The sequence below is a fragment of the Ischnura elegans genome, chromosome 12 (genome assembly GCF_921293095.1).
Source record: "Ischnura elegans chromosome 12, ioIscEleg1.1, whole genome shotgun sequence".
Classification (NCBI taxonomy): Eukaryota; Metazoa; Arthropoda; class Insecta; order Odonata; family Coenagrionidae; genus Ischnura; species Ischnura elegans.
This window is the reverse complement of record NC_060257.1, coordinates 19,105,562-19,132,046: the sequence shown is the minus strand read 5'-3', so window position 1 is coordinate 19,132,046 and position 26,485 is coordinate 19,105,562. Positions and strand designations below refer to the sequence as shown.

General features: G+C 38.8%; 1 long non-coding RNA gene across 1 annotated transcript in view; it reads left to right on the top strand.

Annotated features, from left to right (window-relative positions):
- Window positions 1-26,485, top strand: part of LOC124169266 — a 120,674-nt gene that overhangs the window by 56,037 nt on the left and 38,152 nt on the right. The window contains exon 2 of the long non-coding RNA XR_006867068.1: window positions 7,774-7,832. This is a non-coding gene — a long non-coding RNA (uncharacterized LOC124169266). The remainder of the gene's footprint in view (window positions 1-7,773; window positions 7,833-26,485) is intronic.

The following is a 26,485-nucleotide window of genomic DNA, read 5'->3' as shown; positions in this document are numbered from 1 at the left end:
CTATCTTGCTCACCTCATTTTTCCCAACTGCGAAATAGAGGGGTCATAAAATATGCATGGAAATACTACATCGCATGAGTAAGCATTTTCGTTTTAAGGGTGCGGAGTTTCTATGAGAGCCATTATTTTAACGTGTTATACTTATGACGGTTTAATTCCATGAAATATATGCATGATACATTTATGCCGATTATATAGCCCCCTATTTACCCTTTGTCGGTTTATTTTCTTTTAATCCTCACCCATATATTAGTTCTTCATAGTTTAGGAAGAATTAGAGTCGGGACGTGTTGTCTTTCCGGAAGCAGGTTCTTGTTAATACATACAAATGTTCTTAGTATTTCTTTGTGATGCCATACTCATTTAATGAGATGCGGGCATGCTATGAATCGTTGTTCTGATGGAAATTAATCGGGAAGACAGTTAACAAGCAAATTGCTCCTTGTATTTTTTATATACCTATTATTATCGCAAATTTCCTAGTACGAATACATTACGATATACTGTGTCGGATTTTAGAAGACAGCTCTTTTCCATACCGATATAGTTGATCTGTACGATCGATGACTTCAGTATGTATTATCAGGATGATAAGAAGAAGACATATTGCGTATCAGCATGTCGATCTGTAATTGCCCGTCCCTCTAATGTTCTACATAATATGTCTATTGGAGCAAATTGTCTCGAATATATTCAGCATTTTAGTTTCACCCCGTGCAAACAAAGTGGTAAAAACAATCGATGCCGCTCAATGAAATAAGCAGTTTTAATGAAAAAGAGAGATGGCTATTTTCCACTAATATTTAAAATAGCACGACGCGTTTCGACCGTTGGGTCATTATCGAGTACAATATTTATTTATTGATATATATCGATTGTACTGCCAATGTTATTGAGGCAGGCGAGATATAGTTGAATGACATCCTGATTTAATGAGAGAGAGAGATGGCAATTTTCTAAAGACGGCAAAGACCTGACCGTGGAAACGCGTCGTGCTTTGTTAAATAATTCTGTGGAATATTGCCATCTCTCTTTTTCATTAAATCAGGATGTCATTCAACTATATCTCGCTTGCCTCGATAACATTGGCAGTGCAAAAGATCTAGGGGCGTGTGCATTATGACAATGACACTCAAGTAATATTGGACTAGTGGACAGTTCACTGTTTCACTATCTATATCTCTAAAATATGCCTGTAGATATATCCATAATATAATCTAAATAAAAGTTAGGTCAAGTATAAGTTTTTGGACTAGTTAAAAAGTCCTCTTTTGTGAAAGTCGATCTAAAATGTTAAACCAATAATGTATAGATGTGTACTGTCTGTGTAATACATGTTTGCGAGTACTGCGCACTGGCGTATCGATATATTCTCCCCCTTTATCTCTACTACTACTTAACAATACACTTTTTCACCATCTGGATCTCTAAAATCCGTCTGAAAGCTTCTCATCCGGGAATGGGATTAAAAATAAAGTTAATTTTTTTGACCCGTTGAATAGTGATCTATTGTAAAAATCGATCTATATTGGTTATCGATGTGAAATATCGGTGCACTATATGAGGGGATGAGAAGCCAAGGGATACAAGTTATTTTTGTTATAAATAGAGTTGAATACAAAAATTTAAAGAAGGCTTCAAAAACTTAGTAGCCAAGGGATACGAGTGAATCTCTGTTCAACATTTAGTGGAAAATCAAATGCACTATAAAATATTTAGTTGAGCTGATTTGTTTTCTCTACTTAATTTCTGTACCTAACTCTGTTTAGAAAAAGAAATCACTTGTACGGCCCTTGTCTACTCACCCCATCCTATGTCTTCAAGTACTGCGCATTTTAGTATTCTACCGATTAAGATAGGTTTCTAGGGATCACTAAAGAAGTATTCTGGGAGCCTCCCTTTCCTTCCAGCACTGCCTTCCTCAATTCACAATAAGGCCTTCTCTTTTTCATTCTATCTAAATATCCTATCCTCCTCCTTCCTCTCCCTCGTTTGCCCAACATTCTACCCGCTAACACTGTTTTCAACATCCCTCCCCGCTAAGGACTCGCTCCGTCCATACCTTGTCTCTTCTGTATCTCATCCAAAAGCTGCCTCTCCTCAACTACCATGTCCAGCACTTCGTCGTTCCTCCTCCTCTCCATTCTTCTCCACAACTACGCCAAGAATGTCTCCAATCTTCTCTCATCCTCCTTCCTAAGTGTCCACGTTTGCGCACCGTAAACAGCTACACTCCAGATTAGACTCTTCACTAACATTTTCTTTGAACTCTTAAATGACGATCCTCTCATGAGCTCCTTCCTGTTAATGAATACTGTTCTTTGGCATATCGATATGTATCGATGTGGAATATCGGTGTATTCTATGTCTTCGGGCATTGAGTACTGGCGCATCGATATATTCTCCCCCTTATCTCTTGTGCCCTTTTAACTCCGCTCCAGCTCTCTCAATCCCGCTGTGTACTTATCTCCCGCCCCCTGTTCCACCCCTTGCATTATTCCCTCTTCAACTTCTCCCAACCCCCTCCGAGTCCCTTTGCATTCTGGGTAGGGCGGAGGGGAAGTCTCTCTTCTCGCTGGAGACCAAGGCAGATTACAGGCAACCGGTTCCTTTTTTCTCCCCTCTCCCTTTTTATTCCCCTCCTCATTCGTAGATCCAGCCGTACCCTCCGAGATGTACAGTCAGGAACACTACCTCCCCCTTTTTATGTAGACGGTCTACGCGAAGCGCGGTTAATACGCTTCCAAAGTTACACCTACCCCCCTCAAGGAGCCTGTAAAGGCGTGTGGTAGGGGGTGTTAGGACACCAGCCGTTTGCGCGTAAAAAGCAAATGCTCAAACAAAATTGTGACTTGCATTTATTAAAGTTTGTTGGACATGGTGGGTGGAGAGAGGTAGCTTCTGGATGAGAAACGGAGACTACAGAAGGTATGGATGGAGCAAGTACTCAGCGGGGAGAGGACGTTGAAAACTGAGTTAGAGGGTAGAATGTTAGCAAAACGAGGGAGAGGAAGGATGAGAATGGGGTTTTTAGGTGGAAGTAGGTAGGCCTTACAGTGTTTTGAAGAGAGTAGTACATGAAAGAATGAGGAGCTGCCAGAACGCTTCTTAATTACTACACGGAAACCTACCTTAATCGGAAGAATACTTAAATAATTATTTAATTAAGTCTTTATGCCTTATGTTTCGGGGAAAACTAAATATCCGTTCGGCAATATATCTCTCTCAAAATATCCCTTCTGTGAGACCTGGAAATAAGTGGGGCTCTCATATGATGTTCACCGTGTCGCTCTTAAATGTATACATACTCAATTCCTCAAGCAATCTAAGCCTAGCGCGTATTGTTGAGGTAGATTTTAATATAGTTTTACTTTTATAAACTCGCACGCCTAATTTTATGCGCCAATAGATGCCATTTTAAATACTTATGCTCTATAAACTAATATTATCATCCCAAATGGTATTATTTTAGAAAATTTCCGTAGCATCATCACAAGGAGGTACTTATATAAAAACTTATTTCAAACAGGTGGTAATCGAAATTCGTATTTTCGAAATTAGTTGTATGGCGAGCTGCTGCTGAACGTGTTACGAGAATTAATGAATAAAAGATTTTGCAATGTCCACTTATACTCTTTGTTGAGTACAACGCGTTTCAACGCTACATGAGTCTGATTACTCAATAAAAAGTCTTACAGTGGGTATTGAAAATTCTTTTATTTATTAATTCTAGGATAAGTAGCAGTATATAAGAAAATTTTCGTAGTATCCGCGCAAAGAGGCTAACACAAACACTTATTTCAAACAGTTGACAATCGAAATTCGGATGTTTTGGCCTGTGCATGTAGGGAGGCCACAATCCAACTCTCTTACTGTTTCCCCCAGCCTCTCTCTACTCCCATCGTGTCTCACTCAGCTCTCCCCCTTATACCGGATCGTCGGCGGAATGGCTGCCTACAGAGTCGGCGTCGGGGATATTGCCTTGGTAAGGGGGGAAGGAGGCACTGGTGGCTGAGAGAAGTGTCTCCTTTCAAGTGGTGCGAAACGTTCTTTGGGCGATATTGCGACTGCGGATATCCAGCGATGCCTTTGGGTAGAGACACGAATTTTTTGCCCAAACGTTTTCGCGAAATGGCGAGAAATATTTAGCGACATATGCTTTGCCGTGGGGTGTGGTGGCCTGGTGATTGTCTTTGGCTGCTGACCGATGGAACCTGGGAGCAACTTTCAGATGAAGCTCTCACACACTCCACTCAATAATCCTCGAAGTAGAAGGTGGCCAAGAGAAATAAGGTGGCATTATGCACCTATAGTTTAATGCATGTATCAAGTCAGTAGTGAATTACGAAATTTTGGGACAGGGCAAGGCGTTGTTCAAGCTCTGGTTCTCCAATTCTGTCTAAAAGGAACTTTTAACTAATAAATCAACTCTGTTTTCCAAATTAAGCTAGATAAATATTGAAAAATAGTTTTAATTTCCGTAAAAATCTATTTTAAAAGTAGCTCCTTGAATCTGTCTGTTATGCAGTATAATTTGTCTTTTTATCACGTTTTGGCAGACTTCTGGACAAATTGAAACACATGAGAGCCAACTGTATATCTTTGTTTATCATTCGATAATCTTTCCCACGATATCTCTCCGGAAAAAGTTAACTTTATACATCTGCATAGTGCCCTGCCCCCCACCTCTAGGGTGTTTGGCAGGGGGTGATCAATCATTAGCATGCAGCATGCAATTGGGCTCCCACATGCACACCACACGGTCCGAAAAACGTCACGCATGCTAACAAATTATACTACCACATGCTAGTAGAAATGATATTAAAATTCAGAAACATGCATTAAGCTGTACATAAGTAAGTAGACCAGAAGTCATCTAATCTATTGATGAGTTCTATCGCTGCCGTTTTGATCGTGGAAAATTCTGAATGTGTCTGCTCTACTGTCAATCTCTCTTATTTTATTTATATGATCTGATCTTCCGTATTATGTTGGCGTTCGTAAGATATGGCTAACTTCGTCAGAAAAGACACTGCTCTTGAATTTATGTAAAAGGTTTAGTCCATTTTTCAATCTACGGTCTGACAGAGATTCCCATGCGAGTTTATCTAAGAGGTTAATTGCACTAACAAGACTATCGTAACGACCTTTCACGTACCTGGCAGCTCTTCTTTGCGCGCATTCTAACTGTTATTAAGCCTTTTTCGTGAGGGTCCCAAAAACTGGCAGCTTAGCGAAATACGTAAAGGTGTGGAAATTTGCTAAAGCAATAGTCGGGAAAAGTAATAGAATATCATGTCGATGTTTCCGTTATCACCCTGATATATCCTCTAATTTCATTCCGACTAGCTGTTGTGTAATACAAATGGGTCACGTGATCGACACCTACAGTGCTGCGGGGACCCGAAAGCGTTCTGCCCCATCCTTCCTAGGTGGAGGTGGGTTCGCATCTATAGCTCCACGGGGGAGGTGCGTCCTCTTATAATGGTGGGTGGGGAAAAGTACACCCTCCGCCTCCTCCCGCACGGGCTATTGGTCTCGAGGAGGATGGCTCGGCGACCCGGAAAATCGTTCTCCACCTCTACTTTGCGTCTCCTGCGCTTCTCCACTCTCTTTTTTTTTATACGTCTTGCCGAGCGGTCGGCCTCTGATCGTTATTGTGACGATAAAAAAAGAAAAATCGTGCTCTTTGAGGAATGGAAATGGACGGAGTGGAGAGGTGAGAGTTAAGTGTCGTGAGGTGATGTAAAAAAGTGCACTGCCCTTGTGTCGGAGTGTACCTGCCTCTGCGGCGCTTTTCATGGAATTTCTAGCTCTTTTGAAGGTAATTCCTCCAGAAATGCCCAAAGTCATCTGTAACGAAATTTGCGGAATGAAATAATGTGAATGAATATGTGAATAAGTTACTTTTACGTTTTCCAGTGTCAGTTATTAAAATTAGCTATTTCTTCTCCCCCGCTGTTGGCCTAGTTACGGCTTACAATTTCGCTTATGTTGCGCGTCAACAGGATAGTTTCCTTCATCATAGAAAATGAAAGGCATTGATTGCGATTCGTTACCTAACTTTAGTGTATCCATAATATACAAATTATTTTGTTTTAGAAATCCCAGTTTAGACGAATGGCAATGGTCAATTTTAACATCATTTGAAAAGGCCAGATAGGCGCCCATGCGATGCCACTCCACATGACGTCACAGGGATATAGATGCTATTCGAATAGTCAGGAGTTTTACATCGTCTGAGATAACCGATGCATGCATGAGGCACAGAGCTCAGGGAAGCATCTCTTAATAATCACCTGTTAAAATTGCCCAAGGTCGGAAAGTTTCCTTCGTTTGATAGGGTATTAACAATCCTTATTTAAGCCAAGCGCAACCTGCTAGCAGCCTGCATCGTAGCGGCGCTCATAGCCTCGCACCAAAGTGGCTTCACACGGCGGTAGCCGTAACCAGAATGACGTCACACGGTATTTTTCCAGCATTCATACCTGGCCGTCGCGTTCTCGCGCGCTTGAAAATTTTCACTTTTCATTTAATCGCGAAAAATAGATATCTTTATTTAAAAATCTAAAAGCGTGAAATTCTTTCTCCAGGATAATGTTTATGATGTACTTAATTGGTAATAATATTTCGATTTAATGTTATAAATAATAGGCAATAAAAAATAATAGGCAACCACTCTATTTATTGCATATACGTGTGGGTACACTTTTAAAGCATGGTTACATTTTCTATGGCTTCTAAATGGTACTATATCAAAGAGCAAAATATGAAATTGGTTATTTCATGACCAATGATTTTACAAGTCGGAAATCTAAGTTTTATTTGCAAGCAATTGCGGCACACATTTATCTGTGTGTGCTGGGAAAACTCATTAAGTTAAGCGTAAAGTTGAAGCTTCTATTCTTATAGTGTCCTCGACAATGATTAAAAATGGCCTGCGTTTCCTCTCTTCCGCAGGGGACCTCGTCCGGGATTATTATCTCGGTTGAATACATACTGACTTAGTACGCAGTCACGTGAACGAGTGAAAGGTTGCACCCACCTTAGATGAAATTCATATGATTTAACTCAAAGTGAATTTCATTTTTAGTGCTTGATTCATGAGCCAAAAAATACATTTACGAATACCATCTTCAAGTTTATGCTTCACTTCTTGAGATTTTCCTGCACGCGCAGTTTACAGTACTTCGTGCTTGCTTTTTTTTTTGCAGAAATCGCTTGCAAAAGAGAATATAGATTGCCTACTTGTAAAATCATTAGTTAATGTTAGAAAAAGTTCACATTTTACTCTTTGATATAGCGTCATTTGGAAGCCAGAAAAATGAAACTCGGTTTAGAAATGTACCCATCCGTATTTGTTGATTATATCATGTTTCAGAGGTTGATAGTTATTTTTGAGTAAAAAAATGGCCCTGGGCCGTATTGGTTGAAACTTTAAGTTCAGATTCTTTCATGAAATCAAATCCTACATTTGGCTCTCCTTATATCTATGTTACTCGTTTTTTTATTCTGCCCGTTTGTTAAACTTCGTTTTAAAGATTAAACTCACTCAATACAACATGCTGAGTGGAAGTTCTTGTTCAAATTTTGACGTGGGCATTGGAAGGGATAGTTCTTCGTATCGATGAATTCAGTGGAGGAATCGTGTTTTAATCTGTTTATGATATTCAAGGCACTCAGTTTTATTTGGGATTAGAATTTATATTTTTAAATATCAATCCCATTTGTATTTTTCTAACATTAATTTAAACATCTCTTTTTCTGTTTCAGGAGGTGTGCCTCTGATGGTTATTGTGATGACAAAGGAGGTTCGCCTTCTAAGAAGCAAGGTAGGCCTGCAAAATTTTATGATTGAGTTGTATATGTGATGTTATAGTGATTATGTTTGGAAAGGAAAATACTATTGTTGATGCTTGAGAGAGAATGGAAAAGCGTCTATTGGAGTTCTCCGTCTGTTTTTCTTTTTTCTCCGTCTTTTTTTCTTACGTCGAAGCGTCTATTTTTTGCGAAATTTTCTCTCTTTTGAAATGTTATTTAATGAAAGTACGACGTCTTAAGTTCTTGCTCTCGATCGACTTCAAATGCATGCGGTGTAGAATGAATATTTACCAAGTGTTTGATTAATTACCTGGAATTAAATGTTTTATGCTCTCATTAAACTTTTTATATATTTCCAACCTACCTAAATGTCAGCTCTGCCTTCATTGAAATATCACGAATCGTAATCGTAAAATGCATAATAAAACTGTTAATAATCTGTTTACTAACTGAGAAAATAAAAGCGGACATGCGAGTAGTAAGGTGAGTAGGGATTTAGGTGCTAAAAAATGGATATGCACGTAATGATTAAAGTAACGAGGTCACCTTCCGTGCTGCTGGCTGTTTTAATCTATTCGATCTTAATGACAGCCATTGCGATCAGCCGTTACTGGTGAAAAAAATTTAAGCCTCTATCTTCGCCTCTTTAACTACTTGATTACATATTGTTGACTTGATATTTTTACTGCGTAGTCCAATTGACATCAGTACGCCAAAAATCAAACTACATTTGTCCTACGAATTTAAGTATACCGGGACTAACCACGGTGATAACTTTTACGGGAGTCACCCGCAATGCACAATTGTGCGAAAAAATCCACAGAGAAAATATCATTCGCCTTGACCGGGATTCGAACCCGGATCCCTCGATTTCCGGCCGAGTGCTTTAGCCAGTTAAGCTACCGAGGCGTCATTCTTCCCTGTGGAAATTTGTGGACTATACCGGACAAGGTGGTATGGACTGCTGAGCATATTATGCGACGAGCAGTCCAAATCGTGCGCACGGCGCCACAGCCGGAGAGCAAGGTCCGAACTTTGAACACATATAGGTGTTCTCTCTTTGACGAATTTAAGTATACCGGGACTAACCACGGTGATAACTTTTACGGGAGTCACCCGCAATGCACAATTGTGCGAAAAAATCCACAGAGAAATCCACGGCGCCACAGGCTGTGGCGCCGTGCGCACGATTTGGACTGCTCGTCGCATAATATGCTCAGCAGTCCATACCACCTTGTCCGGTATAGTCCACAAATTTCCACAGGGAAGAATGACGCCTCGGTAGCTTAACTGGCTAAAGCACTCGGCCGGAAATCGAGGGATCCGGGTTCGAATCCCGGTCAAGGCGAATGATTTTTTCTCTGTGGATTTTTTCGTACATTTGTCCTCTTAGGAATTTCCTCTTAAAAGTCTGCTCCAGTTTTTCTTCGAAGAAATAGAGCGGGCTGTAAAAATGTGCAGAATAGACTGGACGAAAAGGGTTTGGGAAACAATTTAAGCCAATTTGTCAGATTTAAGCAAGGTTTTCTGAGGGTGGAGTTAAAAATGTCGTTCGTGGTAATTTTTTTTCTCGCAAAGGTTGAAGGCATGAGCAAGGATTCTGCGTCCTAGTTGGCGATGTTGGAGAGATTTGTAATGAAACCAATCTTAATCATCAAAATGCCTATCACTCATGAAAAAAATGAATATGTTTAAATCTGTAGTTACGGCAGTCCATAAACCTTTGACTAACTCATGTAGTGCTGATTTAATGTTATGAAAAGTGGTTTGATAGGATGCTGTATGCCATCCAATATTTTTACATCCCAAGGATAAATTCTGCGTCACATTATCCTCCTGAAATACAATGATTCTTTGTTAATTTTATATTTTACAGTGTTGCTGGTATCCCCTTACATTTTGTGGAGTCAAAGCGCATTTTCTACTTTGATCGATGGTCGCTTTTCATGCGCTCATCATTTCGTCATCAAATTTACGCATTCAAAAGAAAGGATCGTATCAGCGTCCAAGACAACGAAGCACCTTCCGTGCTATGGATTGTATCGGCTCAATCTTGATCATAATCTATGTGAAATGCAGTTGCTTGGGTATAATGTAAATTTGAGACCTATTCTTTCACCACTTTAACTCCTCGATTAAGTGCTGGCCTAATATTGCTGAATGATAAAATCGAAATAGTACGTGAGAAGGGAAAGTGTTTTATATGCTGGGAATAAGTATAGAAATTTCTGATCAAGAAATTTTGTAGAAGTGTTATTTTGAGCTAAGAATATGTGTAAAATTACTTGCGTTCTGTGGGTGTTAAAAAAAAGAAATCGGCTTAGGCATTCTTATTCAACATACCGTGAAAACTTTCAAAATGATAGCATAAGTCTTAAATGAGTAACATCTCCAAAAAACAATATGCGACAAATCGAGGGAGAGAATGCTTTCTTGGGATTTTAAGACGACTATGTTATAAGACTCGAATCGAGGCAGTTATATTTTTTCTTCCATTCATCCGATCTTATCTTCGCTAAGGTGAAGTGTCAGATGGAGGGGCTGTATGCGCGTGCTTTAATGGTTTTGTATTCTTCTATTGTGAGAGAGTGTTGTGGCTGTTGTTAGTGGAGAGCCTAATTCTAGGCTATCTTTATATAAGTCCTATGTGACTTATAGTTGGATAGAAAATATTTGAAACTTGCCAGCTCAGGTCCTTGATAATTTATTGGAGACCGGGCAACCCTCGAAAAAAATATGTTATTGTTTCATTGACCGCGTATTTTTTCGTATTGTCATTGTAAAGTTCTTGAAGGCTTGGTGAAATTATGATAATCGTGTTGATGTTGTGTCTATACTCTTAGGATGCTTAATAAATAAATACAGACTTCAAGTTTGTTAATAACTGTGGCAAACCGTCTAGAAATTTTCTGTATATATTTATGAAAAAATATGTACTTCGAACTTCCTCAAAGATTATTATTATTATCAAAGTATTCTACCGATTAAGTTAGGTTTCCATGGAGTACTTAAGAAGTATTATGGCAGTCTCTTCTCCCTTCATGGGCTTCCCCTTCAATTCACAGGAAGACCTATTCCCTTTCAGTATACCTAAAAAATCCTATTCTCTTCCCTCCTATCCCTCGTTTACCTAACATGCTACCCTCTAACACTATTTTCAACATCCCCTCCCCACTAAATACTCGCTCCATCAATACCTCCTCTCTCCTACGTCTCTCATCTAGCTACCTCTACTCACTCACCTTGTACAACACTTCGAATAAAAATCTTATTTTCTTATACGATATGGTTATGGAATGGATTTTTATCGAAGGTACTGTGTAGAATGTGATGCTGCCAGCATTATTATGGGTTTTACATTGGCGGGATTTCCTGAGGTCTACCTCATAACACTCGAATCGAGGCGATTATATTTTTTCTTCCATTTATCCCATCATATCCTCGCTAAGGTGAAGCGTCAGGTGGAAGGGATGAGTACGCGGTGATGGTTTTATTTTGTTCCAGAGTGAGAGAGTGTTGTGGACGTTGGAGGGCTCGCGAGGTCGGCCATAGTGTGGGTATAATGGGATGTTGGGAGATGAATGATCACGGACGGAGCGTCAATTAATATTGTATGCGCGTCACTATTTTTCGATTCCATCGTGTTGCCCGCCGCCACTCGACCGCTCTTGCTCCTCGGAAATTGTTTATTTTGTGTTGCGGCCGAGTGGGCTTCGTGTCGACGCCGTCTTTTCCTCGCTGATGTATTCCTCGCCAAGTGGCCTCACATGCGCAAGTGGCATTGAAATTATGGTAATGGCTGAAAGGGAGTTGAAACATCGCCGCAACGTACTTCGCTTCATTGGGTGGCCACTCGGTTACAGGCATGAAATCCTCGAGCTTTTTCTGAAGAAAATGTCATTTTTTCCTGGCTAATTCGTAGTTAGTTTCGTGTGTTTTCGTTCGTCAGTTTTATGCGCTAAATGGGCTTTTTCTTCTTTGATGTATTACGCTGGCTAAAGATTTCTATATTTTGTTTGAAATCTTTTTAGTTATTCTGCGAGGTATCCTAGCTGTTCAATTTAGTATTCTTAAAGGTTGGTTCTAACAAATGTGAAAATGACAGTAAAATTATTGATTTTATTTTCTTTATATGGTTAAGATAGCAAAAATTTGTCTCTTTACCTACGCATGGAACTTTTCATAGTAATTATGGGCACTTATTGGTTTTTCCGCATATTCCGTGTGACTGGCCTCCCTGGTATCATGATGCTCAAGACAGAGAGACTTCACTTTATTTAGACGCCGGAAACTCCAGCACCGAGGTAACGCTTCCATAGTGACTATAGTTGAAAGTGAACTCATTATTAGCACCCTTAATAGGTCACGCGATTTGAAGATTTATTTTAGCCTTTTTTTTATCTTTCTAGGATGTTAGAACTAGGTGTTCTCCGCTGGGATTCCCAAGTGTCTTGATGAAGGATAAGAATTACCTACCAGCCGATACATACTGGTGATTATATGTTTATTAACTCTGTTAGCATTTATAATTTCCCATTAATTCCACGGGAAGTTATTACTTCGTTATTTTGTAAGAGCCGTGGTTGACGTGGTTTTATGGTGACTGAGATTCAAATCACAATCTTTAGATGCGTTCGTTATAAAGAAATCAACTCGGCTCTTGCGAGTGCTTTTTTCAACTCCTCCCATTGTCCCAGGTATATTTTGGCTTGAGTTCATGTTTCATTTCGTCGAAGTAACTCGACCACTGTCAGAATTTTATGTGAGGTGGTGATTCCTACAATGCTTTTATGTCTTACCAATACTTTATAGGTAAAAGGAAGTGTATTTTAGCGGTAGATTTTATGTTTCATTGAAAATAATGGTTCTGTTGTTGTGGAAAGCATGCCACCATGATGCTAAAAGCCTTCCACCATTAATTTTGGGCGAAAGTGCCTTTTTTTACGTGAGATTTCTATTTAACTGCCGGCCCAATTATTTTATTAAGTCGGCGTTCGGGCTGGGCGCCCGGCGGCTGTCTTTTTTCTGTTCTCGATTCTCCTTCGTCGACAAGGAGTTTTGTTGCCTATATTGGTCCGTTCTCTGATCCGGACGGTCAATTTACTCGTGTCGCTAATACTTCCCGTTGAATGGAAAAAATATTATTTCCTTAGTGCTGTAAGTTCACTCTTACTGAACAATTTTGGCTCCAACATGGATTTTTCCGTGGTACTTATTCAATATATTTCCATTAATTTTATAGGTATAATTAATTTTTTTCAAAAGATCATGAGACAAGTAAAATGGAAATCGTTATAGTTATTTTCAGGTATTATCATTAAAATGTCAGATAAAATTATTGTTCACTGTCTTAGTCAGAAAATCACTGAAGACAAAATTGCATCGAATACCATCATGTGAAGATTTGGCTATCTATCACATTTAAATCGCAGCAGTGGCAACCGCTTCAGAGCAAAGAATCACGTAATGAACGAGACCATTGAATCTATTCCCGTTTTTTCAGCATATGGAAACATTAACATATCTGAGGTATTTTGAAACATATTGCCCGATGCCATGAATTATCCAGTGAGCGTGGTAAAGCTAACTAGGCCTACTTTCTTTGCGGGAACTAATAGCGATGGTTTAGTTTTGCCTATGTAAGGCGTATGATCCCGTCCATTGGTTGAAACAATTGATCGTATGTCGTATCTGATGAATTTTGAAATACTTTGCCGAATAAAATTAATTATCCATGAAACGAGTCAATATGTAGTGGGGTAGTCCTACTTAGGTTAAAAAAAATGACGCGTGTTTTTACATTTGTATCAATAATAAGCACTGATGAGCGTGATATCATGAAATTGGATAGTACTAATGCAGAAGCCATAATATGGAACACGCACGAAAGAAATTTTGATATCTAATTCCGTTATATTCCGCTACGAAGCCGCAATTGCAATGCATCCGTGCGGCAACAGTAAAAATATTGTGATATTCCGTATTTCAGCGAATAATGATTTTAATATATATTATCTGAGGCATTTTTCAGCATGTTGTCGAATCAATGGAACGTATTTGTCTCATATAAACTAGACTTGCCCCTAATTTTTGCTTTTTTTGTGCTAGCGTGGAACTCATGCGATATTTATGTAATTTTTGTAAAATTGTTATTCTTTGCCGTTTGTCGATATGAAAACCGTATGGAAATGTTGAAGTAATATGCATATCTCTTATCTGAGGTATTTCATATTGTATTGCCTTCTGTTATGGAGAATGGTTATGGTTATGTTCCAATGAATGACGTGGCAGTATGAAGAGAATAGTTTTTACGCTTTGTGAGTTAGCGTTTCGTACAAACATTTTCTATTCATGGAGTCTAAAGGAAAATTACCTCGACAAATAATTGAAACAATATACATGTTTATTACCTCAGATCTCAGATTTTCGACTTGTATTGCCATGTGTTATGCATGATCCAGCGAGCGTGGCGATATGTAATTAACCAGCCTTAACTTTTTTCTTTGTGGGTTGGCGTGACCTAGGTGGGAGAATTATATTCTTGCTAGAGATTATGTTCTACTTTGACGTAGAGAGAAAAGTAATCACGTACAAAAGTTGAAACGTGTACTTTCGTAGGCATTTCTAAGCCTGTAACCCTATGCATGGAACGTGGCAACATTAAATTATCAGCCCTAGTTTTTACGCTTTGTGAGTTGGCGTGACGAAGATGCGAAAACTAGTAGCGATGTTCTAGTTTTGCCGCTGAAAGGAAAATGAGTCCATCCCCATGGCTCGGTCCCGCGTGAAACCGGAATATCCCAGGAATAGGCCAACCCTAGGCAACCGTCTAGCGCTAACATTGAGCTGGATTGTCTCGCCTCAAAGGAAGAGGAATAAAATACGTCGGAAGGGATGTGTGGAGTGGGTTGAGTGCGGTGGACTGTAGAAAGAGAGATCACGCCATTTTCCTCGCCACAGTAAAAAAAGAGAACTCTCTGCCTCTTACCACTGGACGTGTTTTTTTCCACTCCCCATGTCACTCTTTTTTATCGATCCCCTTCATCTGTCCGTGCGGGAATGAAATCGCATAGGAGTCGGTCATGAGAGATAAGTATCGTTTGGGAGATTATTACACCCTCTTCTCCGTCTTCCTTTTATGTTTTCCTGCCCTTTTCTTCGGTGCCTCCTCCTTTTCGTTTGATCTCGCTCCGTTTCCCGAACATATCTTCGCCGTTTCATTCGTTCCGTCTTTGCTTTTTGCCATCTGCGAATTCGATTCCTGCTGCTAAGCGCTCCGCGTCTCATTCATATGGCTTCATGGCTATTTCTCAGCGCTTTTTCAAATTATAATAGTCGCCGATGCTGCGTCATCGAAGGTGGGTTCAGGTTCCCTCTGTCAGCCGCGAGTCGAGCTATTAATTTATGGGGTGAACCTATAAAATATATAATATATATCCCTATATAGACTCATGCTATGCCTATCATTTGAATGGGTTTATTGGGTGTCAGGAAGGGGGTGTGGCTTTGGGAAGGTAAAGCTATGAACTCCTCAGAAATGCATGTGCCGATGGAAGGGTTTGTGGGTGAATCTACGCGCGAGCAAGAGCCCTAATTTCATATTCTAGTCATCATAACGGGGTGTGGGTTGTACGTAGTATTTAAAGCGATTAATACATACACCACCTTTAAAACTTGTTATACATTCAGATGATTTATTTTTCTCGGAAAAAGTGTACAAATAAGTGAAATTTTTAATGAGCCAGCGTTTAAGAATGCGAGCAAGGTCTGGTACTGGTAAATATGACGATTTGTCAGCACTTTCAAATTATAATAGTCCCCGATGCTGCGTCATCGAAGGTGGGTTCAGGCTGTCTCTGTCAGCCGCGAGTCGAGCTATTAATTTATGGGGTGAACCTATAAAATATATAATATATATCCTTATAAAGTGGGCCTATGATATTGACCGTGAGATTCATGTTATGCCTATCGTTTCGATGAGTTTATTAAGTGTCAGCAAATGGGTGTGGCTTTGGGAAGTTTAAGCTATGAAACTTTAAATAATGCAAGTGCCGATAGATGGCTTTGTGGATGAATCTACGGGCAAGAGCCCTAATTACATATTAGTCATCTTAACGGGTAGTGGGTTGTACCTAGTATATAAACGTTTAATACATTCAGATGATTTTTCTTGGAAAAAGTACAAAAGAAATACCTACCAATGTACAGTAAAGAAAGTGAAATATTTAATGAGCCTGCGTTTAAGAACGCGAGCAATGAATGTAAGGCTGGGTTAGAACTGAATGTACTGTCCAAGACGTATTACAGTGGTGTGGGCGGGGATATTTCCCACGCAATAGCATGGTTTATATTGACTTGTAAATGATAGTTCGCTACCTAATTTTGCATGCTTGTCATGCTAATGACATTATCATAATGACCGTGCAAATATCTTGGCTTCTCTTCGGAGCACTCGTTATATTTATGCTCATGATGATGTCTTAAGTATCCCAAATACAGTCTCCCAACGGATGGGACAAGCCTTCCAAGAAGGACCTCTCTTGCTTTCTTTCTCTCATTAAATTTTTAAAAACTCTTTCTCCCTCCTACAGCTCTCCGCCTTTTTTTCGCTTCTCTTTTTATTATTTCCTCTCCCCCCTATTCTGTTTTATTTTCGCCTTTTTCTTCTTTCCCGGGCTCACTTTCCATCTCTTTCGCACAGCGGCGCCGACACCCTTTCTCTACGTCTTCTTTCTCGTTCCTCCCTCTCTGCCCAACCTCTCGTTAAATTCTTGCCGTTTCGAGTCACCTTTTTTATTCTTTCTTTTCGCCTTTCTTTTTGGTTCGTTTTCCTTTGCGAAACGCTTTATTTCCTGCTCATCCGTTTCCTCCGCCCTCTACATAACTTCTCGTCACCATCTTATTCCCCTCTCTTCATTTTCCTCTTAAGGAAACGAAGGAAATGTCATATTTATGAAAATTTCTGAATTTGCTCTTTAGAGAATACTTTATCGACTGAAGGCGAGAAAAAATCCGTGCTATATTTTCTGGAAATTGTGTTTGAAAATCAGAATTATTTACAGGCTCCTATGGCAAAACTGTTATTCCTATGGGTAAAATGTCGATTACTAGAGTATAATGTCGTTGTGAAGAAATTTATTTAAAGTTCGTGTAGTGCAAGGATCATAATAACAAATATATGGTGGACGACCCACTACTACATTTTGAGGCTGTAGCAAATCATTGCTGTAATTGCATGAATTTTACGTTAGTTACTTGTAAATGAGACTATGATGGATATGTTAATAGTATTTTATCAGCTTAGTTTAGTGTTTTTTTAGAAAAACATGAAAAAATATTTTTTTCCTTGTTCTTAAAAGCTTTCATGTGGTTTTTCCCCTTTTTAAGATATCAAGTATTATCAGCAAAGTTGGTTCTTTATCTTCATCTGAAAGCACTTACCAATATTAAATTTATGAATGTAACGCTACCGTATGAAAGTGGATCTCAGGGTATCATATACATGTAGATGTGGCTGGATGCTCGTACGAATGTTTCGAGTTTTTGCACGCTTAGTTTTTCTCAACGGCAGTGGAATAACTCGAAACTCCGTTCATGCACCTTATTCTGTATATTTATTTCATAAATCCAGTTTTTCATAGTCTTATCTTAGAAAAATAGGGAAGCAGTCTTTACGGTCCGTTCTGGAGCGTTTTTCTTTCCTCCAAGATTGTGAAAGTGAAGTTAAATGCTCTCATTGTCAGTTTTAAGTTATCTTATTCCCTCTTCCTCCACCTTCTTTCGTTCTCACCGTAAAACGCTTTATTCTTTGTCCATCCCTCCAATTTTCCCGCCATCTTGTGACTTTTACTCTCCATCTTATTATATCCCTTCATTTCCCTCTTAACGTCTCTTTTCGTTTCTTTTTTCATTCATTACTTTCAGTCTTTATCGTGGGTTTCCTTACTGCATCTCTATTCGTAAAAATCCCTTTTAAAATTTAGGCTATTAGCATGAAAATACAATGATAGGGTAAACTATTTTCGCTAGTAATCATGATTGCAATCATAATACAGGAAGAACTTATTTCCCTGATATTACGATTAATTACCAAAACAGTCAAGGCCGTCTGAATGTCTCATACAAAATTCTCTATGAATTTATTATGTCGCTAACATCGACGATATCTGTCCACGATATATTTTATTTGGTAAGTTTATATGTAATTCTCTTGAAAGTGTATTGAAGGAGATACATATTCTATTATAAAATGCATTCATACAATAATTTTTATCCACACTTCTTATAAGGAATGTCCTTTTTAGCCTTACTTATGGGACTTTTTGACTTTTACTTTTAGACTTACTTTTTGTTAGGATTAAAAACGAAGGCTATGCAGTCATCTCGGTTGGAGCAAAACATTGGTCCTTTAGGGAGTTCCGAAGCCTTAGTTACGTGATGTATATTCCGGGGAATTAAATAAAATATTCTCTGTCCTTAAAATTAACCATGATGCCATATCAGGTCTTAAATGAATCTCTCGTTAATTCCACTTAGCGATTAAATATTTTTACTACTTTCGCTTGCTCATTTTAGCTTCACCTCGATTTTATTCCAGAGGTTTGTTCTTTCTGATGTATTTAATCACTCATTGGTCTGCTAAATGAACTCCATCTTTGCTCCTAGCCATACTTGACTCTCTTAGTAACATCCTTTTGGATTGGCACTGGTTAGAAATGCCAAGTGTATTTAGATAAAATGCAAAATCTTCAAACGTTCTGTTATGTCATTTTTTGGCGCATCAACATGTTTTTGTTATATTTTTCTCTTATTATAATAATTTTAAACTGTGTATTTAATCCTGATTTCTAATCAACAGTTAAGTGGCTGTATAATTATCAATTTGAACAATTAACTACCTCCAGGACGATATTTCGGCTCGTGGAACTTTTCGGCCGAGAAGCAAAAGCCAATGTATCGGCCTGCGGCATTTAGAGGGTTAAGGAGTTAGAGCGGCATCGGCTGAAGTCAAGTGACGCACTACTTATCTACTAGCTACATATTATTTACGCAAAAGAGTCGCTAAAAAATTAAACAAAATATAACATAATGAGGAATGAAATGTGAAAGCAATTTTGCCCCTCAGCAAAATGCTAACGTCAGAAATTATTTTTTAAAGGTATTAACGGTAGTCAACTTGAGCAGTTTCAACACTGTTTCGAACCTTTATACACTGAACTGTTGACGAAACACCTTGACTAAATATTCACAATCTAAGTGGTAAATCCTAAATATATATATATTTATTTACAAACAAAAGATATGTAAGACGTATGAAAAGGCCTGGAAACTAAATGTATGTTAGAATTTAAGTGATGTCGGTTTAGTGGTTTCGTTTTGCGATGTTGGTACCAGAGATTCCCACCCACATTGCCAATTTCAGGCAGTTTTTCGCAAATATATTTCTTATTTTATCATGGATTTTACTTTCCCGTATATATTAAGATTTGGCACAAAATTTTGCTTCTAATGAGTGCCGTCTCAACATCATCTTGTTACAAACAGTTTCGCTGTGCTCGAAAAACCCGTATTTCTCCATTAGAGATCATGTTAGATTATCCTACTTTTACCGTCAAATATATAAAAAACGGCACGTGGGAATCCCTTTTTATTTGGATCATTTAAGGTGCGTCTCTCAAAGAACATGAGACCAAAGTTTCATCTGATTCTTTTTACTTCTACCGAGGCGCTCTAACTACCTCAAGTAATCTGGGTTAAAACAGTGTTTTTGCATTATATGAAGCCAAGTTGAGGTTCATACCTGTCACGAATGTTACGTGTAGAAATCCTCTTTTAAAATGAAAAAGCAGGGCCATCATTAGCGCATCTATTTAACCCCCAAGGCGGTATTTGTCGCGGGCCTAATGCGTTAGGGCCCATTAGAAGGGCGTGTGTAATATAAGCAGCCTAGGGCGCCCACACACTCGTCTCTTTCATCCTCGTTCCATTCTTTTTATTCTTTCACCGAGACCCTATGTCGTTCTCATTTCCTTTAGTAAACCCATCTATCTTCCTTTCTGGTCTCATTCCGCTCCTCTTTTTTATGTTTTTTTTCTTTCCTCTCTCCCTCACCCCTTTCTCAAAAACCTTTTGGACTCCACCATTTCCCATCCTCCTTTCGTTCTTTTTTTTATTTCATCTCTCTCTCTCCCAGTCCACCATTTTATCCTTTGACGCCGTGGAATGTAAGGAGGGAGGGGGACCTTTTAATACATCGGCCGTGAAAGATAGAGATGGCTAGGGGGCGGAGAGGGTTGGTTGGTTGGGAGGCAGGTGGGGAGTGGGTGGTGGTGCAAAGGCCATATTCGCGAGGAGAAATGGATGGCGAGTCCGAGATAAGTTCGTACGTATACCTTTTTCCCTCTCTCACTCCTCCTTTATTCTCTTTTCTTTTTTTTGCCTTCGTAGCAGGGTTGCCAACTTGGCTCAACTGCGTGATTCCAAACAAAGCACAAACATAGGAAGCGGAATCAGGAATAAATGTGACGGCGAATTTTTCCCGGGATTCCAGCCGGGTCAGACTCTCGATTTTTACATCGTTTCCATTTTTACATCGATGGAATACTTGTCCATCGTTCTTGAAGCTGATGATTGCGAGTGCTAAATTTATTTTGAATATCAAATACCTAAAATTACACTTATCCTACGTATTCTAGTATTCAATGTCTTTCATTCTCGAGTTTACGGATAACATTGCGCATTGAAACAGAAATAAACAGAAAAATGAACGTAAGCAAAATTAAAACGTTCTAGCCATTACAAAGAATGAAAATGAAATTATTCCTTCCAACCTATCTTCTAACTAAGAAGCAATCTTTCAACTGCAGTTGTGCATTGGTATGAAAAAACGGGAAATAAATTCCGTTCGATAGATTATGCAAAACAATTGGTAAATTCTATCGTACAAAACAAGAGAGTTTTATAATTGTTGCCAAAAAAGTATTTTCGGTCTCTTACTTTCGTAAAACTAATCTTAACTTCGATAAAAGTTAGGAAACTCTGAATTGTATAGAATTTATGCAGTTGTTTTTACCAAACTCTTTCGCACAATTGACCAAATTATGAAATGTGGAAATGTTCGATAAAATTCATCAAGAACGTTTGATATAATAAAACAAGTGATTTATTATTTGCATCAAAGTTTAAGTATATTTTACAAAACTACTCCTCATCTTATCTGATTGATAGTTTTTAACAAATCTTGTTTTTCCTTGAGGCATTACCTCTTATCCGGACAAAGGCATCAAAATCCGAAGGAATTCCGTACGGTTGGCAAGCCTACTTCACGGGCCCTTTTCCCCCGCCCCTCCCGACGTATTCTCTCCTCCCTCCCCCAACCCTCTTCCCTCCCCACCCCCGAGCATCTTGTCGTGCCGTCTCTCTTTCAGGCTCCTCGATCCTTTCTCTCGCTTCAACCCCACCTCCCCACTACCTTCTCTTCCATTCCCCCAACCGTCTATATATTCCGCATGCTCTTTCCTTTTGAGTTTTCGCTCTCCCCATTCTTACTTTCACGCATTCTTTGAGTTGGACTTACCAGCCATGTGTTCAGATGGTGCTTTTTTTTCTTCCGTCTGCGTAATTTTTAGTTCGTTTCGCCGCCGACTAATCGTCGTCAGCGCTTGCATCGTCAGTGGCATTTCGAGTTATTTCTGTTCGGAAATCAGTTTTATTATCGGAAGTTGTCTCCCCGGCCTCGATTTTCGGAATGTCGTTCATATTCACCCGTAAATTAAGAATGCTTGGACAAACATTTTGTCTTGTTTGATATGCGGCACGATGTGATGAAATTTCTTAATATTAGTTAAATGAGACATTGCCATATTACCGCTGGATTTATTCGAACACGACGCGTTTCATTCTTACAACAGTACTTGATAATGTTGTTGTAACAACGAAACGCGTCGTGTTTAAATAAGTCCTGTTTAAATATTGCTATGTCTCATTCAATTAGAAATGATCTTTTTACTTAAATTCACAGCCAGCGATATTACATTCGTCATTTCTAGCGATGGATTAATTTTTTCAATTCATTTAGTGGGTATTCTTATAATTGCTGTGGGATAATACTTACTTAGTGTTTTTTTCCTCTCTTTCCTGTCAGTCGCGTCTATATATTCTATAGTATGTATTTCATTTTGAAATTTTCACGCATTCTCTTCGTTCAGCTCATCAGTGCACTGAAGGACTTTTTTATCATTGTAATTATAAGATCCCCTACGGTCATTAAGAAAGTCTGTAGGGGCTTCGTAGATTATGCAGAGGTATGATGGTGTAAACAAGAGTCATGAATAGGTTTAGTTTTTGTAAATAACAAAGGGAAGCTTTTTTCGTATGAATAAATTGGTTCCCAAATTGTTCAAAACCAACACATAATTAGGCATGCATGAATGTCACTCCGATTTGAATTTATCTATATCGTGATTTTAGAATTTACGTGTGGGTTGCTAGTAGTTTTATTATTGCGCCACATAGTGGTGAAAACCAAGTCTTTTTGTTGTGAAATATCTGAATATTGGAGTTTTATTGTGCGAGGTTAATGTTATTAAATTATTTGATTTAATACGTACTTACCCCTATCATCCCTCTCCTGTCTATATCCTCTCTCATTTTCTTCCTATAGCCGTCTACACATTGCACATGCATACTCTTTCCTTTGAGGGATGACTGTCGATTCTTAGTCAATGCAGTATTTTGAGTTTGACAAGCGATCATTTTATTAATATATGCAGTTAGAGAAAAATCGAATAAAAAGTACTTTTATTACCATCGTAAAGTCGAGTGTTTTGATTTCCTCCCAAATCGATATTATTTCGTGAAATAGTCAAGAGTCATATTTTTCCTTTAACATACATCAAAGGAACATGTAGATTTGATATTATATGCGATCATCTCATTATCTTTTCTTGGCGAATGAAAACTTCAAGGCTATGTCGACTCGTCCATGTTTTGGTGGTCCGAAACATTGACGCGGCTACATAGATCTAAAATTTATAACCACCTTGACAAATGCCGCAAAATTTTGACGAAGAATTACCTTTCTTTGTCATTAGTAAATTTAAATTTTTTGGTAAACTTTACGACGTATCGAGAATTTTCGCTAGAATGAGTGTGTTGATGCATCTCGTTTCTTTTACCTCTTATATTGTTCAGCCGTTATTCTCATAAGTGTTCTTTTACTATATAGGTGCAGTTTTAATACACTCGTCTTTTGCTTTATCTTTTGTCTCTTCCGTAATTTCTTGAACCGTCTGCGTTCTTTAGCTCAAGTTTTTCCTCTTTTCATTCTTGCTTTCTCGCATTCTTTGCGTTCACTCCATTCACTCGCATACATGTGCTCGTGACTGCCGCCAGTGGAAATGCTTCGTGACGGGCCTTTTTTGCTATCGTAATTTTTAGTATCAGACACCGCCAACTAGTTGCTGTCAGCGCCATTATGGTACGTGAAAGTCGGTGTTGTTTTAGATCCGAAATCGGTTTAGTTTCTTGAAATTTCGAAGGATAAACTATTAAGAATGAATTGACTATCGTCTCCCTTTTTGTTCCAGACAACCACACGCCTCAGGAATGGTGGAAATCCTATTTTTTGTGTGGATCAGTCTGCTTGCTCGCTGAGTGTTGTTGGGTAGGTGGCTTGAAATTAAATTATTTACGAGAAATGGGATGCACGTAGGTATGTTTTTTCTGTCATTGCGATTCGTTTTTGGATTTGTGTTTTGCTTTCTCATTAATGCTGTGATATATAGTGTGGCTCTCGACATCATACCCGGTGTTACGCCTACTCTTTATGTGAAAAGGCGCTGAAATTCATCCTGCCCCAGGCATCAGGCATTAGTTCGACCCTGGTTATAGGTAATGACTTAGGCGGCACAATAGTTTGTGTGAGAGAATGACGATTAGTTGAGTGGTGTGAGCGAGGCCTGTATCCTTCTCGTTGGATATTCTTCATCCTTCTCCCCTTCCGATGACAGTCGCTTCAGCCGTTCCCCGTCCCACTCTTAGCATATTATCTCCCTCGTCGTTATTCGTTTTCTCCATGGCGCCGTCAGTCTTCCAGCCCCTCCCCTAACACCGCTATCTCCCCAACTATTTTCTCACCTCTCATTCCTCTTCACCACATATCCATCCGCCAAGTCATAAACATATAACTATAATCAATGATGGGATGGGAGGGCCATGAATTGGAATGCTAGTTTCTTTTGTAATACCTATACTTCGTAAATTATAGCTAAATACAATGAAATGAAGGTGTTGCAGTCAACGTCTACATCTACATAATACCCTGCGAGCCACCTCTAGGGTGTTAGGCAGGGGGTGATCAATCACCAGCATGCATTTGGACTCCCACATGCACACCGCACCGTCCAAAAAACGTCCCGTATACTAACAAACTATACTACTATATGCTGTTAGAAATAGAATATAGAATAGAAATTCAGAAACATGCATTAAGTTTTACATAGGTTAGTAGGCTACACTACAAGTCATGCAATCTATTTACGAGTTCTATTGCTGCCGTTATAATCTCTTATTGATCGTGGAATAATTGACATTCGGAATCTGTCTGTTCTGCAATCTATCTCTCTTATTTTATTTATATGATCTGATCTTCCGTAGTACGTTGGCGACCGCAAGATATGGTTAACTTCGTCAGAAAAGACACTGCTCTTGAATTTATCTAAAAAAAACATGTCACAGCTTTCAATGTGGAATGTTTAAAATAACCGTTAATATCTCTCTAGGAGTACCACCTTGTTTAAAAGATAAGCTCCTAAATGTATAGTTACCGTCGGAAACAAAACTGGGTGCACTTAGGTGGCTTGAGTTTGAAGCCATGTAACGAAATTGCTAACCGCTTTGTTAAATGGCTATGTCAAACTTTTTTTGCTTGTCCTTCGTCAAAGATGTTTAATTCACGATTTTAATTGGTTGTTGAACTTATTTTCTGTTCATACGATAACGTTAAAAAGGCTTAATGCGTCATGTTTAATATTTGATGTGTTAAAACTTACTGTTTAATCGTCGCCACACTTTGGTGCATGAAATTTTACTCGTCTGTGGTCATATTGCTTGAAAATTTTAAAGTTTGATCTTGTAAGGAAACTTTTTTTAATAGCAGGTATAATCAAGTTAGCCGTCAAAAGTAACATTAGAAAACGACGTGAAAACATCGAAGCGCGTCGTGTAGAGTCGGTAAAGTTTTCAAGTGGAACCGAAAATTCTCTTTCATTTATGATGAAACGGTTCCGCCGCATCTCATCTGAAACGAGAGTTTTCTATTTAGCAGCTGGTAATATTTTTTAATGAGCTTGAAACTCTAGTGCTCGTTACTTTTTTTATTTAGCTGTATACCTTGTTCTAGGAGGGAGGCACTGTCGAAATGTAGTGCTTAGTAATCACTGAACGTCCACTGGATATCCTGGGTGGGATATCTCGACTAACGATAGACGTTCGTGAGGAATTAATGCTAATTCCTGCATAAAACCAACTTTTTATTCCTTCATCTGCATTGGAAATGATTTCATCTTTACCATCGAAATGAAGGGACACTTTAAAAATATTTATTAGCATGCATTACATAGAAAGGCGTCATGTGTGTTTTGTTATCTACATCTACAAATTACCCTGCGAGCCACCTCTAGGGTGTTTGGCAGGGGGTGATCAATCACCAGCATGCAGCATGCATTTGGACTCCCACATGCACACCACACCGTCCAAGAAACGTCCCGTATAATAACAAACTATACTACTATATGCTGTTAGAAATAGAATATAGAATAGAAATTCAGAAACATGCAGTAAGTTTTACATAGGTTAGTAGGCTACACTACAAGTCATGCAATCTATTTACGCGTTCTATTGCTGCCGTTATAATCTCTTATTGATCGTGGAAAAAATGACATTCGGAATCTGTCTGTTCTGCAATCTATCTCTCTTATTTTATTTATATGATCTGATCTTCCGTAGTACGTTGGCGTCCGCAAGATATGGTTAACTTCGTCAGAAAAGACACTGCTCTTGAATTTATCTAAAAGGTTTAGTCTATTTTTCAATCTACGGTCCGACAGAGATAAAGAGTTATTTTGGACTTATTTCGCATGAGGAGCTTTATCGTTAGTAATAATCGTACCTACTTGAACGTAACTTAGTTCGAGATGAGGACTTCCACGTGGAAAAATTGCCCAATGGACTGCGATATTTCGTACGTCTACTTCTACTGGTTCTGATAGCTGACAAACAACTTACCCTTACGCGTCCCAAGCGGGCAGAGAAGATTAATTACACCTTTCACGATATATATGTAGTCACCTTCGTGATCGGATGACAGAAAATACATCACCGATATGGCTTTCATAAACCTTTGCCGAGTTATCAAATTTGTTTCTTTTTTCCATTTAATCTTTTGCTTTTGGTTTTCATCTCACGACCACTTTCGTTAATACTATGCACCTAAATTTACTTCGAAATTATCTTAGGGTGTAAATATGAGGTTATTTTTCCGTAAGAACTTGGACTTTTTCGTTTTTTGCAGTGTTTGAAGCAATATGGTATTGCAACTTACCAAATTACTTTTGTTATGTACCTACTGGTAATAGCGTGATCCACCTTTAGTATCCAATGAAGT